The sequence below is a fragment of the Gallinula chloropus genome (genome assembly GCF_964237585.1).
Source record: "Gallinula chloropus genome assembly, chromosome: 3".
In the NCBI taxonomy this organism is placed as follows: Eukaryota; Metazoa; Chordata; class Aves; order Gruiformes; family Rallidae; genus Gallinula; species Gallinula chloropus.
The window spans coordinates 559,565-577,803 of record NC_140087.1 but is presented as its reverse complement, the minus strand read 5'-3'; positions in this window follow the sequence as shown (position 1 = coordinate 577,803).

Here is an 18,239-nt window from a genome sequence, read left to right as displayed (position 1 = left end):
AAAAGCCCTTGCTGTTCTGCCATTGCACAATCAAAGGTAGCTCTGACATGCAGTTGCTGAACTCTGAATGTTTTTAAGCCTGAACATCATGAAGTCAAAATATGACTGTTTCACCAGGAGGGGAAAAAAAAAGCAGTTATTTAAATTTAGATCTTGGTGTTGGGTTCTGAGAATCCCAAATGTCAAAACATTAACGTCAAGGAAAATGGAAACAGCCCTATTGACAGTTCAACCAAGTGACAATATACGTTTTCAAGAAGTTACTTGTGAGTTAATGAGTGATTAACAAGTCACTCTTTTTAATTACTTTTCCAGAAGGACTTCAAAGACTTCAGGTCGAATTTCAGCTGGGTTTGAGTAAGCTCTGGCAAGAGGTAGCCTGCAAAATTGCTTGGGCAACAGGAAGGCATTTTGGTGAGATTTCTAGTTCTTCCATCTGGTCACTTGGAAATCACAGAACTAGGGCAAATCTGGACCTTTTCTGGCATTTTTAATGCAACTTAAAACCAAGAAATGGAACAGCTAATGAAAACCAATACGAAGATAAATCAGAATGGTGCTGAATTTAGATTCTTGTTCTTTCTAAAAAGATTTTGCTACCCTTAAAAAATAATTACAAAACTGTTGTAGATTTTATAGAAAGTGCCATTGATATTGCTGTTACTGAGCAAAGAAATAGAATGCACCTGATTAAAGTAATGAAACAGACGGAATAACTTCAATTATTGTTTCCTTAATGATGCATGTTAAAAACCACACATGAATTCTTAATTTCCTGGACTGAAAGTCACAAAATATCATTAGAACCACCACCAAAACTTGAATTTAGTCATGGGTCTTCCAATAACTGCAAAACCCACATTTCATTATAAGTTAGTAAGAGTCTAGTTCTGTCTTGGTTTTGGCAGCCAGCATTTGAATTGGTACATGGTGTTACAGATAGAGGTAGACTGAGTGGACCACTGACTCAGTTCTCGGTTTTAGAGTGTTTGTTGGACTGTGTAGAAAACAAAAATATTAAATGGAGTGTCCCTGATAAATATTGACTCTCTGGCAGGTTTGAAACCCATAATACTAAATAAAATATGCAGTGACATTTGACCTATGAAGTCAAAGCCAATAATGTTATAATACATTGGAAAAGGAACAGAAAACAAATTACATGTCTCCTGGAGCCAAACGATTACAATAGGTTTTGATGACCTTTTTTCACTTTACTTCTCCCCTTGCTATTTGCCATGAAGCAGTCAAAGCCTGTTTCTTGTGAGTGGCTGGTTTCCCTTGTTCTGTAGATTCACAGAATATTGTGTAAACATGCATGGCAGTTAAACAATTGCAGCTAGAAAGATCTGATTAATAACATACTTTGCAAAGGCATGGAGGGAAGTACATCTGAAAGAAAACTGACCCTATAAATAATGCTTTACATGTTTAGGGTGGGGTTTTTTTGTGAAGATAATGGTTATAAACTCACGCAGACATGAAACCTCCATGATCTGATTTGGGATAACGCTCCAGTGCCACGTAATCTCCCCCTGCATCCTGTCACGTTCAATAGTCATGTTTACAAAGCTCATTTAGTTTTAATAATTCTCAAGGACAGGAGCCCCACCCAACTCATTGGAAGCATTGTATGTACAATTATGATCTCTAATTTACAGCACATCATGGAATCACTGGAGACTATGGTCCTATTCCATGTTTTCTGAACCAAGTGCTGCTGAACCTGATGAGGCTATCAGAAAAAGAGGAGAAAAGTCTACCTTCTTTGTGATTGACTTATGATTTTTTAATTTCCATGTTTTTCAAGCATTTTCCTTGCAGTCCCATAGATTAGCAAAAAGATGGGATTGATGATCCATGTCCTTGGTCTTTATTTTCTGTCTTCAGGTTTGTGACTGTTTTGAGAAGAGTAGCACAAAACATCCCTTAGCCTTGGCTATAGCTGATCCTCCCAAATGATACAGTGCAGATAGAGATAGGTTAAAACTTTAGCTTCCATCTCCCCCATATCACACCAGGTAGATGATTTGCTTCAGTGCATACACCTTTTCATCTTTTCTGTCCTGTGGCAGACCTTGTAGACGTGCCCGTGGGTGCCCTTGTACTCAAACAGTACCATGCTACCATGAGGTAGATGTTGTATGCCACAGAATGTTGTAGGTTTCCTTTGGGGATGAGCAGCAGAGCATCCCACCCTGTAGATCCCCCCTGTGACTGTGCAGCTTTGCTCAGGACCACAGGCTGGATGTCATCTCTCTGCATTATGTCATTATCTAATGCATACAGCTCTGTCATCTTAATCAAACAAACCTCCTGTTGTGTGGGGTTGTTTGTTTTTTTGCTTTACACAAGATTGCCAAGTTCAGGAAAGCTCCTATTTTTACTCTTGGCTAGATGCCATAGGTAAATGATAAAGTAATGAATTAATTTATAAAAATAATGCCTTATAAACAGAAATTCAGTGGAAGCTCAAATTAAGTCTTTCCATGTACTTAGAATTTTTACAACTGAGTGGCACTATAGCAAAAATCACCAGGTAGATCACAATTTAAAAATGATAAATCTTGCTGCAAAGTAACGGTTAAAACTGGTAACAAAATAACCCGGGTGGAAAATACACAGGAGAACAAGAAAGTAAAAATCAGTCCTGTGAAGCAAAAGAATTTAGTTCTTCTTTCATATGTTCCATTATTAGTTCTTGGGAACCAGAACTGATGTATCAGATTAAATATAAATCAATCGGATGTAAATTAAATGTTTATTAAACGTAACGGTAGAAGACTGCAAAGGAAAAGGCTTCCAGTACAGTGACTGACTTAATTATGCTCTGAGATATAAATAGTTCTTGTGTTAAGTGAAGAAAATACAAATCTAAAACTATCAAGCTCCTTTCACTGTTTTGAATGGTCTAGTCTAAATTATTGATGACAATAGTTATAATGTTATGCTATTTTTATTATTTCTAATGAATTGAAGATTTCGAAGTGGAAAAAAAAAAGTGGGTATGCCAAGCTTCAGGCTGCTGTGAGTCAAAGTGTCTGGGTTCCAAATGAGCTGCAAAACAAGGTTTTTAATGAGAATAGCAACAGCAATTGACCCTTGGCAGTCACAGTGTTAAAACTGCTGCTGTAGTATTACGTTACATCTCTGTTCCCTGGGCACAGTTTTACAAGTTATATAACAGAACCATTGCAGGATTACTCAATCCCTTTACCTAACCCTAATTGCATGCTGGACTTGCGGCTCCCATAATAGTTCTCTATTGCCATGCTCAGAGAAGCTGTCAGTGACACCACCAAACCAAGATCCTGCTGCCTGCACGGACCCACAATGTTCTGCTTACTAGTACCACCCACCTTAAGGACATTATTTTGTTTTTCCTCCTCTCCTTTCCTAGCTGGCAACCAATTCCTGGCCAAAATTATCTCCTCCCGGAAAAATTCTGCACAAATAATAGATGCATAAACTACAGGTACAGTACATACTGTACTTAATTTTTTGGCATTTGTGTGAGACAACCACCCGGCTGGAGATGGAAAGAGTATGACATATTAAAATGTGGGATACCAAGCTACATTTCCCCTTGGGTTTTCTGGAAATCATCTGCATGATAGCCACAGATCTTGACTGTTTGTTGTATCTCAGTCTCTAATATGCAAAACCTGTCAGTATTCAGGCCAACACTTTTGAACCTGTCCACCTGTAGTTAGGCAAGCAAAAATCTGGTTTAAATTATGCCAGTTCGGTGACTTTTCAGAGAACAAATGATCTGATAGATACCTGTTACCACCCAGAGGTATCTTTGAAACCATACCACATTTCAAAGATAACACCTTACCCACCTTTCAAAGATACAGGGCAGTTGTGTCTCACTGCTTTCATAACTGAGAGATTATGTGACTACTGATTGCTAGTAGTAGCACTCCCAAATCCTTGATTTGGCTCAGAGTCCTCTTTCACCAGCTGATGGGCAAGCACGTATTAAGTATAATGAGGCAGTTTTCCCCTGAAGAAAAAAAATTGCTCCTACCCAGTAAAATCCAGCTCACCACTTTTAACTCTTCCAGTTCCTCCTGTAAATTTTTTCCCTGAGAGGAAAAAGCCATCTACTCCCAGACTGTCCAGTACTAAGCCAGGTCATAGACAGTGCAGAGACAAAGATTCAAGGGGGAACTGAATCTCTGCTGTCCAGTGGACCCATGTTCATCTAGCGACTAAAGCGTCTAGCATCTAGCATCTAAAGCGACTTCCTTTGAGTGGAAATGTGCCTGCAGGAGAAATCCAGCCTACACAGTTTCACATCTTGTCTGCAGAGTCATCTTGCTGGCAAGTCAGACTGGATGAGGGACTTAGCTACCTTGTGGCATTCAGCATGTCAAACGACAGATGGAGATTTCTCAGAAATCTCTCTGGCATGGTTTCAGCGTGGGAAATACTGCCTGAAAGGCAATTGATACATTCAGAAGTTAAGAGGTCTCTCAGGCAGTGAGTTCTTAACAGATTTGGTTGATAATGAAGCAAAAGGCAGAAAAGGATGCTATGAACATGCTGTTACCTCTCCTGACTTGAAAACTCAGAAGTTTCTTCTAACTTGTGGTTGGAGATGGGCAAAGTAGGATAAACCAGCATTTGCTCATGGTTCAAAAGCTTCTTTCCCAAAAGCATTTTGCTCACACTTTTCCTTTCCCCTTCTTCTCAGTTTTTCTCCTTCTTCACCTTACTCCTAATTTTGATACTTCCCTCTGCCTATGTTTGTCCACCTTCATTGTTACCATTTCCTGCGCAACTCGCTGTGAAAGCAGCAAGACCCAGATGCAGCTGCTGGGTATATATCGCACAGTTCAACCTCTCAGGCAATTCACTTATTTAATTTTTGTTCTGGTACTTCAGCCAGAAAGAGCATTTTTGCTCCTATGTACTCAATACATCAAACAAGATGTCTCTACAGCACTATGGGTATAGCTCTGCACTTCTACACTAACCAAAAAATGACAGCTAAAACATAAACCAGTCGATTTTAGGGAGGTAGGATTTAATCTAGGGGAGCAAAGTGGTAATTGGGAACACTCAGGTCAAAGAAGTATCCTCTGCTTTTTATTCTTAATATCAATGCTAGTAATTTTAATGAATAATTCCACACATTTTTTTTTAAAGCAAACTGTCTCATAAGGCAGAGACACAGGATCTTCATAGGTACAGTTGTATCAGTAGCCTCACAGCTTACTCTCAACACTTGTGCTGATTTTGTGGGATACATATACATGAGCTGCATATACTGTAGTAAGTTCTGACCTGTTGATTTGCATCAGCAAGCATATTAAAGGAACAGCCTGCCTTTGGAGCAAGAGGGTCTGTGATGTCTCTGCTTCCATGGTCATCAGCTGGTTGCACAAAGTGCTCAGGATTACAGTTGCTTCAGAGAGGAGTTGGAGCAAGAAAAGCATACTCTGTTCTTCTCAAAGTATAATAGTGGTATAGTGACATAACTGTATAGTAGCAATATAAAATTGTTTAATAGTATAACTGTGTAGCAGTTAAATTAGACAAACATGACCAGCTGAAAACATAGCACTGTCCCTTTCCTGTGTCTCTGGTAAGTTTCTGCAGTGCCTGGGCAAATTATTGATGTATTTGACCTAACACAACTGTGTGTGTACTCACAAGTTGCCTTAAGGAGGCTTCCATTTCATCAGAAGCCCATTATTTAGACTACAAGATGATTTTGCCTGCCTGAGGGCTACTGATGTAAGTTGGGTGCTGCAAAAATCCCCGCACCTGCCACCTGAGAAACCCATGTTTGCTCTGCCAGTCTGTCTGCAGGGTCCTTGCAGTACAAAGCTCAGTGTGTGGGTTGGAGCAGAGGCTAATGGATAAAGCGATTGAGCTGGAAAGGGAGAGGGGTTTTGAAATCAAGCCGTCTGCCATCAGTGGCATTACAGTCACTCACAGGTGCCAGTGGTGACAGCCCTCAGATGAGGACAGCAAGATACTCAGATTCTTTGTTCTCATTCAGACAAGCTGCTCTTGGCTCCAAATGAAGTTTGAGTGGAAACTGGATAACGTGCCTGGTATTTTGCTTAAAGCTATTAGAGCTGGAAATAGCCTATCAGGTTGTTGGGGAACAGCATAATACGTCTACGAAGTTTTTATCAAAACTACAAAGAAGCAAAGGAGCTACAGGAAGACACTCATCCCCCGTGACAGATTAATCATAACCCAATCTTCCAGCGCTTGTTACTACTGCTGATTTCATGTCTTCTGTCTCTGACTGTGCTACAAAGGATTAGGAAGCTCCTGTGAGACAGTCCCGATCTCCGTATCTATATGCTTCTTTTCAGAAGCATTACTTCATAGCCTAGGTATCTGCTGTCAACCACAGGTACTGGCCAGCCCTTGAGAGCGGCGGTAGCCAGTGAATAGCTGATTGCAGACATCTGCCGTGCTCAGGAGCAGGGCTCAGCACTGGCTGTGCTAAAAAGCTGTTGTGGCGAGACAGCAGGACTGACTCGCTCACAGCCGGGTTATGGTAACTGCACCCCAAGGCAATGACACACGGCTCGACAGAGGAGGCAGGTCCTCTGATTTACAAACCATGCTCCCCCTCTTCTCTGCCAAGCAACTTGAGTGTTTAACTGCACATTGGGAAAGGAGAAATCGATAAGAAACAGCAAACTTACTTATGAGTAAGTCCTGATCGTAGCTGACACAAGCTGGGTATTTGTGTCGTGCTTGTCCTACTTGCACTTGACGTGTTTAGTCGCTGTCTTGGGCAGGTGACCGTGTGTATCACCCCAGGACTGGCACTACGAGGCATTGGGATTCAGGGAGACAGTGGTTTCCTTAGTGCTTCCACAAACAAGCAGAGTGTCATGGTAGCACTCTCCTTAGGCAGGTAGCACTGTAACCTCTGTGACCACATAGTACACCTGGCTCATGGAGGGGCTGGTGTTTTGAGAACTGGTGTTTCCCTAACACTACCTTCTTCCCTAAACAACGGTAACATCATGCAAGGTTTCCTCAAGACTCAAACATCTGGCCCACTAAGTGGTCCAAATTTCTGATATGAGTTGAATTTGTGGAAATCTGAGTATTTTTACCATTGCTTATTTTGCTGTTGAGGTGCTGTAAAGAAGCTTTACATCTGGTCCCCTGTCTTTCTACACAATTGAAGCTGATGAGTCGTGGCTCAATGCTTTTCCCTGTTTTGTCTTTAAGGAGTTGATATGGTAAGATCAGAGAAGGACTGTTCTGACTCAGTAAAACTGGTGAGGTAATCAGTTTTCAAAATATGAACTTTGAAAGCCTAATACAAAGCCTCAGAGCAACAAATGGGGTTGTGCAACATGATCTGAAGCTAGGGAAATTATAGTTCAGTACAGTGACAATCAACACTTAAAGCTTCATCACCAATAACTCTTCACACTCCTGGGTTCAGAGAGGAGCTAAAGTAGGTCTGAATTACCTAAGGTGGCAAAATCATAAGAAAAGTTATCTGTTTTATTTAACCTTCCTTGGACAAAAATCTGTTTCTTAGTTTCCAGAAATGTATTTAGCAGCAAAAATCCCAGTGCTGGTAGTCTTGCTGGTATTATTTGGATTTTCATGAATACTGGTTTTGCCTGTTCAGTGTTCATTGTTCAGGGGGTGGAATCTGTTCTCTACATTTTGGTCTCTGACCAGACTGCTGAAAATTTCTAAGCAAATGAATGATTTGTTCTTAAGCAGCCCTTCTCAGCTCTAGATACAAGTGAAGATCTGACATTTCTCAAACTGTGACATTAAAAAAGTATCATAACAATTTCTCTGTATGACTATGGTTAAGGGAGAGAATTACAGACAAATTGAATGCTGGAATGTGAACAAATATTCTCCAACTCTGTGTTTGCAGCAATCAGGGATTTTTCACTGCAAGAAGGGGCAGTCATTCCAGGATGTAGTGAAAGGCTCTCAGGTTTAATCTTTCAGTATTTCTGTGCCAAACAGGTTCACATAGTTTGGACAACTTTTGAGTAAGCATCAGTCATTTGAATACTTATCTAAGACAAACTGGAAAGCTTTTACCTGCCCCTATTGGAACTAATTAATCCCTTGCACTAAAGCCAATGCAGCTGGTCTTATGCAGTTTGTCATGGAAGAGAATGATTACAAATTTAAAAAAAAATAAGGAAAAAAAGCAGTTATCAACATATTTTTAAGAAAAGAAAGATAGGATGCCTTATTTAATAGAGTAAGTCTCTGCTTTTGAAGCTATGGTCATATCAAACATTATATTCTATGGGGTAAAGTATTACACTAGCAGGTGACTGCCCATACATGAGCCTGTCCTTTCCCAAATCAGAAGTTTGGGCCTCAACTCTCACTGTATTTGGTCTAAAATTATATAACATAGGGAAAAACAATGCTTTCCTTTTTCTTCGAGCATATTCTTAAGAGAAATCACATCTCTCTCAGTGCCAAAAAGACAAAGGAAGGCAAACAGGACAGCTTTCAGAGAATGCCAGAGCTTCGCTGGCTCCTCTTCTGCCAGTACTAACTGCCCAGGATTGTAACTCAGAACCTCTGATTCTACATTTACCTCTGCATTCAGTGCAGTTCCCTTAGTCTGCTTCAGATCAACCTGCCTCACTACACAAGTGCTAGAGAAGCCATTTACTGAGTGTGGGTACGAAATTCAGAGCTGAGCTGCAGGGGTTGGTGGATTGCAGCACTCCTTCCAGAGAAGAGATGTGTCTTCCTGACGGGTTCCCTATGCTTTCTTTGCTTGCAAGGCCAGGGAATGGGGGAGGTAAGGGGTGAGCCAAAACCACGCAGAGCTGTTCAGAAGTTATCATATCTAATTATATAGTAGAAACTGATTTCCATTCTGCAGTGGAAAGATAGCAAAATATTCCCCATGCAAAACAGAGTTGTCTGATTTTGTTTGAATTGAAGCTCAATTTAGATTTTTCATCCCAAATGCTTTCAAATGAAGCAGAGAATAGCCTTTTGCTCAAACAGATCTGGTTAATGTATTTGCCACCAGGCTGTGTTTTCCTTCATTGGTCTTGTTTCCATGAAATGTATTGGTTTCAGTGATGTGACACCAGTTCTAACACCAGCAGTTCCCCATTGCATCATCTTTTCCTTAGCTGGTGATTATTGTAGCTGTCCTTGATTGTGACATAAAGACAGACTTCCAAGATCTTGTGTCTCAGGCATGCTTACATAAATGCATACTCATGCCATTACCTTCCTCCTAAAAACAAGCCAAATCAAAACATGTGTCTGGAAAAAAAAATAACTTTCAAAAGAAAGATCCAACTCTGTGAATTCCTCCCCTCTGTTTTATGTCCTTTTCTTATCTGTCATCATGAGGTACATCATTGTTTACCACATTTAATGAGAGTTCATTTACCTCGGGAGGAATCCCCAAACTGTTTTTATTTCACTTTGATTCAGGGAGAACTGAGGGGCTTTAAAACTGGTTGGTTTTTTTAATTCTTGTCCTAGGCAGGTGAAGCCCCACCTTGGACAAAAAGATTTCCTCAAAGTCATACTGCTGGTCTGGGCCAGAGCAGAGCGCAGAGCTGTGTCCAGGGTATGGGTACACAGACCTCGTTGGGTGAGAGGAGGGGTCAGCTGGCAGAGGACACCTATCGACCTTACATCCCTGCCCATCACCTTATCAGCCTTTTCTTCCTGTATGTGTTAGCTACTTCCCAGTGACCTCAGGCTGATACTGCAGCCTGGGGTGCTGATGCGGTGGTGAGTCACACACACTCCGTGGGCTCATGTTCCACAGCATCCGTCTTCCCTTACCAGGCTCTGCTGCCTCCCACCGGCCACAGCTCTTGTGCAATTCCAGGTGGGACCATTTTCTTTTCCAGTTTTTCCTCAATGATCACAATCATGGGTGAGTTTTTCAAAAAAACAAACCAAACACACAGAGTCTTTGGGACTCTTCTGGAAACTGGACATCCACTTGGGATTGGAAGAGCTTCATTTATAGTTTATATTAGTAATTTTTTGATTTTTTTTTTAAATTCAAGGGCTAACTATTGCATTGAAAACAAGATCTGAATTTCAAAATAAAGAGCTCATGGATGCTCATCAAGAGGACAGGGCATCTCTAACCCAGAATTGCTATCCTACCATTTGCCATGACATGCTTACACTTGGGGGTTTTGCATTGCCAAAAGCTTCAGGTGGTTGGATAGTTTGACACATTCTGAAAAAGCTCTAAACTACCAGGTGTTCATCTCTTCCCAATACCAAAACTTTCAGCCACCTTTGCTTTTAGTTTCTTTGTTTCCAGTGCTGCAGTGGGTTTGTATCTTCAGGATATATTACAAGAACTGTCACAAAAGGTAAATACACTTCTGGTTTTAGCGAAGGCCTCTGATGGGAGGCAGAGACAGAAGAGAAAGACGTACATGAAAGTTGCCCTTTCCTTGGATTCACCCCTTTGAAATGGCACGATTTATGCAACATCCCATTTACCCGCATCTCTGCTATGAACTAACACAACATTCACATGACAGCAAAGCTCAAATTTAGCCCTTAAAAAGCTGCTTGCTGATGTCTGAGATGACGTGGGGGGGGGGGGGGGGGGGGGGGGAGGAGTAAAACCTCTCTAATGCTTAAATCCTCCTGCTGCTTCAGAACAGTCAGCACCTCATTAGCCTTAGCTCTTTGTGTGATAGGAAATGTCAGCTCGCCACAGGAAATCTTCTACACCCAATGGCAGGAGCATCTGTCTCCATCTAGTGTTCATCCGTCTGCGCTTGTGCTCTGCTGCCCCGCCAAGGAAATCACTAAGCAAGAGGGGGAAGAGGAGGAAATACTTGGGCAGTAAACCGCCATCCTTCTCACCCATGAGATGCCAGCATTACATGTTTGCCACAGTCAGAGGTAGCGCCTCACGTATAAACCTGCTGGTGAGCTTCTGGGATATTCGGCACTCTTGCTTTCATCATGTGCTTAGAGTAGGAAGAGATTAAAAAAGAAAAAAGTTTTTTACAGTATTTTTCTGCCCACAATCAAAGTTACATTCAGGTTCTTTCTATTGTTTAATGCCAAAGGAATTTAAATTTCTTAGTATGAGAAGTAAAAAGTTTAATTAAGGAAAAATATTGTGGAAACATTTATAGAAATACTTTCCACTGTAACTCCCAAAGTACTGGATAAGAGTTGCTCAACCCACCTCACAACGTGACTGTGAAGAAGAGAAATGTCACTCCCTCTGTGGGTTGTGAAACCGAGAGAATTTTTCTCCCAAACCTTCTGGGTGATTTGAGAGCACTTGAAGTGAAACCAGGGACAGGCTACCACCAAGGTAACCCCCTTTTCCAGTAGTCCAGCTTTGTGCTGTGCATCTAGCCTGATCATTTATTACAAGAGGAACTCGTGTACAGCACACGGGATAACCATTCTGCACTGGTAGAAGCAGAATGTGAAGGCCATAGTATGCCACATTAGCACTTTTGGGAATAGAATGAGACTTTCCAAACCATTTTTAGGGCCCTAGAGGGACCTTCAGGCTGGCCTTCCCAGTTGGAGCGGGACCCAGCCTGGAGCCACTACTGAAAAGGCACTGTTGAGGCTGGGCTGAGCTGTCAGCCCAGAGACAGAGTTCTGAGAAACCCGGAATGGATATAAACACAAGTCCTTAGCTTTAAGATAAGAGGTAGAAGAAAGATCCTGCAAACTCAATATATAGCAGAGTATATTAGGAACCTTTATGGGAACCACAGTCCTACTCAGTCTTTGTGAGGTCTCTGTTAGTCCTACAAATGCTGAAATAATCACTAGCTGAAGGCAGTTAGGTTCTAACCTCCATTTCTTCACACTTCTATATTTCAGTAAGTGGAATCAATTCCGCAGTCTCAGAGAATAATCTAAATGTCAGTGTGATGAATGCAAATGGCTTTGGTCAAAGCCAAGAAAAGCAAGCAAGGAAGTCAGGGAGCTCCAGCGTGCAGTTAGCAGTGCTACCAGCTTCCAATGGTTTGGTATTGTGTCTAAGCAGCAGAGATTTACAGCAGCTGTTAACATGTGCATACATTTCAGTTTTCCCATCTCATATCCGACTGTCTTCCCAAAACATGTTAACCCACTGACACACAGAGGATGCTGAGGGGTGTAAAAGTGTGTGAGAGTCAGGCTGCCTCCATGGTGGCGGGGACCAGAGAAGAAGGAAACAGAGAGGACCCCAGCAGGAAGAAAAATTTAAGATAGATTGTCTGATCTGTGGGACCTTACCAGACTTTCAGAGAGTTCCTGAAGTGCCTGGGTATAGGGAAGTGGTGCAGAGGTTGTTCCTGGAAGAGTTATGGGAATGCAAGGAACTCCAACCCCACTGTGAGAATCCAGGAAACACACAATTTCACATTCCTTGTTTTATCTGAGAAGTTGGTGTCTTTTGTTCATACTTTTCTAATGCTCAGCAGCTTCCCCCTGATTCTGCGGATGCATCTCAATTATAATCCCCAGCACTGAGTTCTTGCTGACCTCCAGTTAACGAGAACAAGACAAAGACCAACCATGATCTGACTCATGCAAATAATGCAAGGGGTGCTGATGTTGAAAATGTCAGTAAGTGAAAATAGGTTATAGCTGTGTGTGGAAAGAAGAGAGGCACTGGGATAGCAGTATTTGCCATTTGGTATTCCCTGTAAATCTTATTTTTTTATTTTACTGCTCCTGTCTATCTACCTTGCCATTGCACTGGAAGAAGAAAAAAACACTTTGTGTTTAGATCTTGGATCAGACTTTTCTGCTGAACACCTTCACCTTGATGAGGAACTCTCCTAGTTGGTGTTACACACATCAGGAGCTATCATTTCCCCTGAGTGTTAGGGATAAACAAGAATGTGGGCATAAGTTTTGCAATGTACAAAGGTTGAGTTTAAACTGTATAGCAAAGACAGATGAGTTTTTCCCACCTCTGAATTTCACAATGACAGTTTCCCATGCTACCAATCAGTAATGGGCACACTGCCACAGAAGTTCAGTTTTGGTGAAGCATCTGAAAAATCAGGTGCATTTAACAAGCCTACCTGGTTTGGAAATAGGCAGGCATTTTCATCAGATCTGGATTCCCTGGACATGTTCCAGGGATCTCCTGTCTCTACCCGCTCAGAGATGATACAAAAAGAGTCACTGGAGTGTTTCAGTGTTCCTGTAACTGGTTGACAACAGGCAGATGGCTGCGACATATGACACAGTTTATCATTATCTTTATTATTTTTGTTACTACAGCTGGTATTAGTTGTGTGTTTATATACATGTTCCAAACTTCAAAATGTTTGACCTCTGGAGCAACTCTTATTTTTACTGAACTACATTACCTCTTTATAAGCAATAACAATAGCTCTGTGAGAAGGCTAATACATACTTGTGCACATACACAGAATTTAAAATGAATGTTGTGCTCAGGAATAAGATTGAAGTTGTAGGCATTAATTCCTTTATATATTCCCAGACAGTGAAAGCACTTGCAGTGGCAATGCTTCTCATATCAACAATGTACCTCCTATCTTTTTCTTTTTTTTTTTTTTTTTGCTTTTTATTTGTAGGGGTTGGAAGGGACCTCAAGAGATCATCGAGTCCAACCCCCCTGCCGAAGCAGCTCCCTGGGACAGATCGCACAGGTAAACAGATCACATCTCTTCGTGTGGAAACGTCCTTAGCTATGAGACAGCCCAGTTTCTGTGTTGTTGATTCTTGGCTCCTTTGTTGAAGCTGCCAAGAAAGTTGTTCTAGAGGAAGAGATGCCTGATGTGGTTTTGGATGCAAACAATGGCAACGGCAAGTGGGTAACAACAATAGCAGTTAGTTTTGAGCAGTTAGTTCCCAGTAGGGAATCTCACAGTGCCTCTCCCATCAAGTGCACCTATGTTCAGTGTACTTATCTGACACTGTGCCACTGTACACAGACCATCTTCAGACAGCTCCTATTCTGAATAAAAGGACATTCCAGTTGCTTGAGTAGCAAGGGTAGTGTATAACTGCCAGAGGTTAGCTTAGGATTTAAGTAGAGAAATGCCAAACTACAAACATCTCCTCAAATCCAAAACAACTCTTAATCAGTAATATGCTTAGTACTTCAGTATGTTGCTTATGGCTCTTACTGCTTTCATGGTAACGCTTCTGCCCTGTAATTCAGGCATGAAACTCTGCATAAGCTTCTGTGTGATCTCCGAAGGCAGACTGAAGAGCAGCTCAGGAAATAGTGCCTGGAAAGAGCAATGATCTGTGGGAATTCCACATAGATCTATGAGAACTGCTTTTCCCAGACTAATGAGCCCTGGGCAGCAACAGCTTGAAATGTTGAAACCAAGAGCATTTTTGAGGGAGGACATTTTTGAAAAATGTCTTGAAACTGCATTTTGTAACTGCAGAGAAGAGAGTAGAGACTTTGTGTGGGGGTTGGGCTGTTTGAAGTAGGATGCATCTCACTAATTTCAACCATCTTCAAGGAACAAATTTAGTCTAAATTGGTCATTTAAGTTTCCTGTCATCAATAGAAAGAGACAAATCTAGCCTGTATGAAAGACTTCTTGGTGACACCTATTTTAGGATATGATGTGTTATGACACCTATTTTAGGATATGATGTGTTATCCTTGTAGGTGCCAATCACTCTCCACTGAGTAGCTCCTAGGTAACTAGATTAGACAGAATACTTATCTTTTAAGTATCCTGACTAAAGGTAGGGGAGACAAATTCTCCTTTTCCATCTCCCAGGAGAGAATATGGAGTATTTGCTGCAGATCCTGTGCATAGACTGCAGTTTTATTTCTGTCTGTGTTAAATCATTTTCTTTTGGTTGATGGAAGAACTGCCCTTACATGCTGTGTCCCCAAAGGTTATAATCCAAAAGTACAGGCTTGCTTCTTGATTATATCCCATGTCCCTGGGACGGGCTGAGGAGGTGAGCTGATAAACAGGCAGGTTGTGTCTGGTAAAATGAGGCTCTTTCAGTCCTGTGAGATGTTGCCTCCCTCTTTCTCATGAGAGACCACAGGTCTTTAGTCACCCACACAATACTCCCCCTGCAGTATCAGTGCTGAACGTCCCATCATTGGTACTGTAATTAACTGCATACAATTTTTTTCAGTGCAGTTTTATTGTCACTGTGGCTATAACTCCCAAAGGTCCATGTCTTCTTTCATACCTTAAGTGCAGATTTTCCTGTCCATTAGAATTGCTCATACTGACTGTCCGGGCCATACAAGGGTTTAACCAAGGCATCTGAATAAAATAGACAAGGAAGTAAAGCACTACTGTCTAGATGGGCATAGTTCCATCCACAGCAGCTATATCAATTTAAGCATAGAAGGGGGAACAGTAAGGCTTTCTATCTCCACTAGACAGTTTTTTGAGGGACTTGTATCATCATTCTTTAGATGGACAGGCTATTCCACTATAATGACACTGATACTCTTTGGCACTACCCCAAACTATTGCCCTTTGCAAACTCTGGTCTAGTTTTGGACAGGGAGCAAACTACCTTAGCCAGCTTTGGGAGGTGGTGATGAAAAATAGATATTTGTTCAAAGACTCCCTTCTCTCAAATATAAAGGACTTGCCTGAGCCAGAAAAAGAGGGATTCATCTCAGTAGTTTTGTAGTCAGCACAGAGAAATAGCCACCCCCTGAGTTCTTAGCCTAACAGCCATCTGGCACAAGAAAGATGACTCAGCTTTGGAGATGTCTATTTGTGCCACAGTGATGAATTTAAGTGAGATGAAATAACTTAAATGAGATTATGTGCCTAGCAAATCTGGGAATGAAATCCAGTTTTCACAAGATCTGACCAAGTGGTGATATCGCAAACCATCCTTTTTGATGGATTAGTATTTAGCTTTAGAAGAGTTGCTGTTATCATCTGTATCCAATTATCTGTGTTTATTTTAGCAGTGAAGGCACTAAACAGATTGTCTGATTTACTATTTCCAGTACAACATGCATAATTGCTTTGTCAGTCCTTTGGAATTACATACAAACAAAAATACATTTTTTTAGTAAAACCAAAATAAAAAACCCAACAATGTCAAACATTTGACAAATGAAAAGGGCAAATGAAGTTCATGTTAAGTTCCATACAATATATCAAATATTTTGTAAATAAAAATTTGCTGTGTATTGAAGCATTTCAGTACTTTTAAGACTTGTTTATTTGGTAAATTAAATTAATTTTTTAAAATAATCTTTTTTAGGGTGACTTTTTCTTCCCTGCCAGGAAGAAATAGGCAGAAGACAGGTAAGTACAAAACTGAGCTGTGGCCTCGAATCAGCATTCTTGCCAAGGATCAGAAGTTCAGTCAATTCTAGCATATTGGAGCTGGAGAAACTTGTAAAATGGCTGCCCCTAAAAAAATGAAACGAGAAATTAGCATGCATATATACCACAGTGTTCATACAAATATCCAGGTGAAACCTGTAACTTGGTGCTGGTCGTTTGATTGCCATTGAAGAAGCATTGGACTCACCACATGCTGTGGCAGGCAGAGTCCCAGGCAAACCTGAGACAGATTTAATGATTTTTTCAGACTACAGGAGGTGGCTTAGACAAAGAGGAGGGAGAAAGCCTGCAAAAGTGGTCAAAAACCTCAAAAACAGGGGCAAAGCCCAAAAATTTCACTTAGATTTTTCACTTCAGAATAATTATTTTTCAGGGCAAGAATCCACCAAAAAATGATAACACCAACCTGGAGCTGTGCACGAGCCCTTGGGATATCTCTATTTCCCCACAGAAACAACAAGATGCCACTGCTCTAATTCATCCTTTCTCACCACGAGGTTCAGACCATAGCTGTTCAGACCATTATGCAAAAGTAGCAGAAAAGCCCACCCCTGAATGCTGAGAGCTTCCAACTACCAGTGTTCAGTCTGCATAAGGTGAGCAGCAGGGTGGCTTCCCAGCCCCTGATTCTCAGGACAGACTCCATCTAGATTAAGGAACAGGGAAAAGCAAGGTTGCCTTGTAAGAAACCTGGATCTGTCTTATGAGAATCCACTTGGAAAACAAGTAGTAGCAGAGGGGTTGCCAATTTTCCTCTTAAATTTTTTTGCCTTGGAAATAAATTCAGAATCTTTGGGACTGTGAGAGTAAGTGTGAGTATGAACATCTTTCCAGAAAAGTGCAAAGAGCATATGTGTGAGTGTTTTGACAGGGCATTACCTATCCTTCTTACAAACTGGAAAAGAAGATTGCATTTAATTAGCTGAATGTCATCATACTTAGGAAAACTTCTGGCATCTTTTCACTCAAAACATTTCCTTCAGCCCAACCTCCGTCAATGATTAGAAAACATGTTGTGATGCCAACAGATTGTTTGTGGGAAGTTTTAAAAGAAAAATATAATTGATGTAAAAAAAATAAAAATCCCTTTTAATCGTTTCCTCATGCCAAAGATCAGCAGTGGTCTTGACGTGTGCAACATAATCAGTCACAATCAAATCCTAGCTGGAGTAGTACCTCAGATGTTGTTAGCTGTATTCTTATTAGCCCAAATTTGATTTACCCATTTAGTGCTAATGGAGGAGGCAAAAACTCATTCAAGATACTCTATGTTTGCCATAAGCAGCCTAATGAGAAGGATGGAAATGTGTAGCAAGAGAGCACATACAGTGTCAGCTTGGAAATGTCCATAGGAGTTGAATTGCTTCCTGCAAATGCTCTCATGGAGACTTTGCCTGATCCTCCCTGCTTCTGAGCTTACAGACTTCAGAATGCAAACTGAAAATAACACTATCCCTACCAGATACACAAGCTATCATTTCAGGATTTAACTGTGAATTATGGAAATCCCTACATAATTCTTGTAGCACTTCATTAAATTCTAAAGGCTTTTCCCTAAAAAGGATGACACTCCCTGATGTTTCTCTTGGCTTTTGCACAGCCCTTAGATTTAGATAGGCTGCTAGCATGTGCAGTTCAGCATTGTTTCAACCCACAGGGTTTAACATCTCTGTTTTGGAGTGAAAATATGTTTTTCATGCAACTTCCATGAAACACAAAAGGCCCTCAGTCTTCCCTGAGACCTCCCACTATGGCTAGAAAATATTTTTGCTGAAGTTCTCAGATATTACTTTCTCTCCTCATCTCAGATCACAACATTTCTTCCCCCATTTTGTCCTATACTCCACTTCTTGTTCCTTCTCCATTTTCTACCTTTTCTGAATGTCCTATCAACGCTACTTGCCCAGGAATTATTAAATAATATAGGGGGTAAAAAAAAAAGGGGGGGGG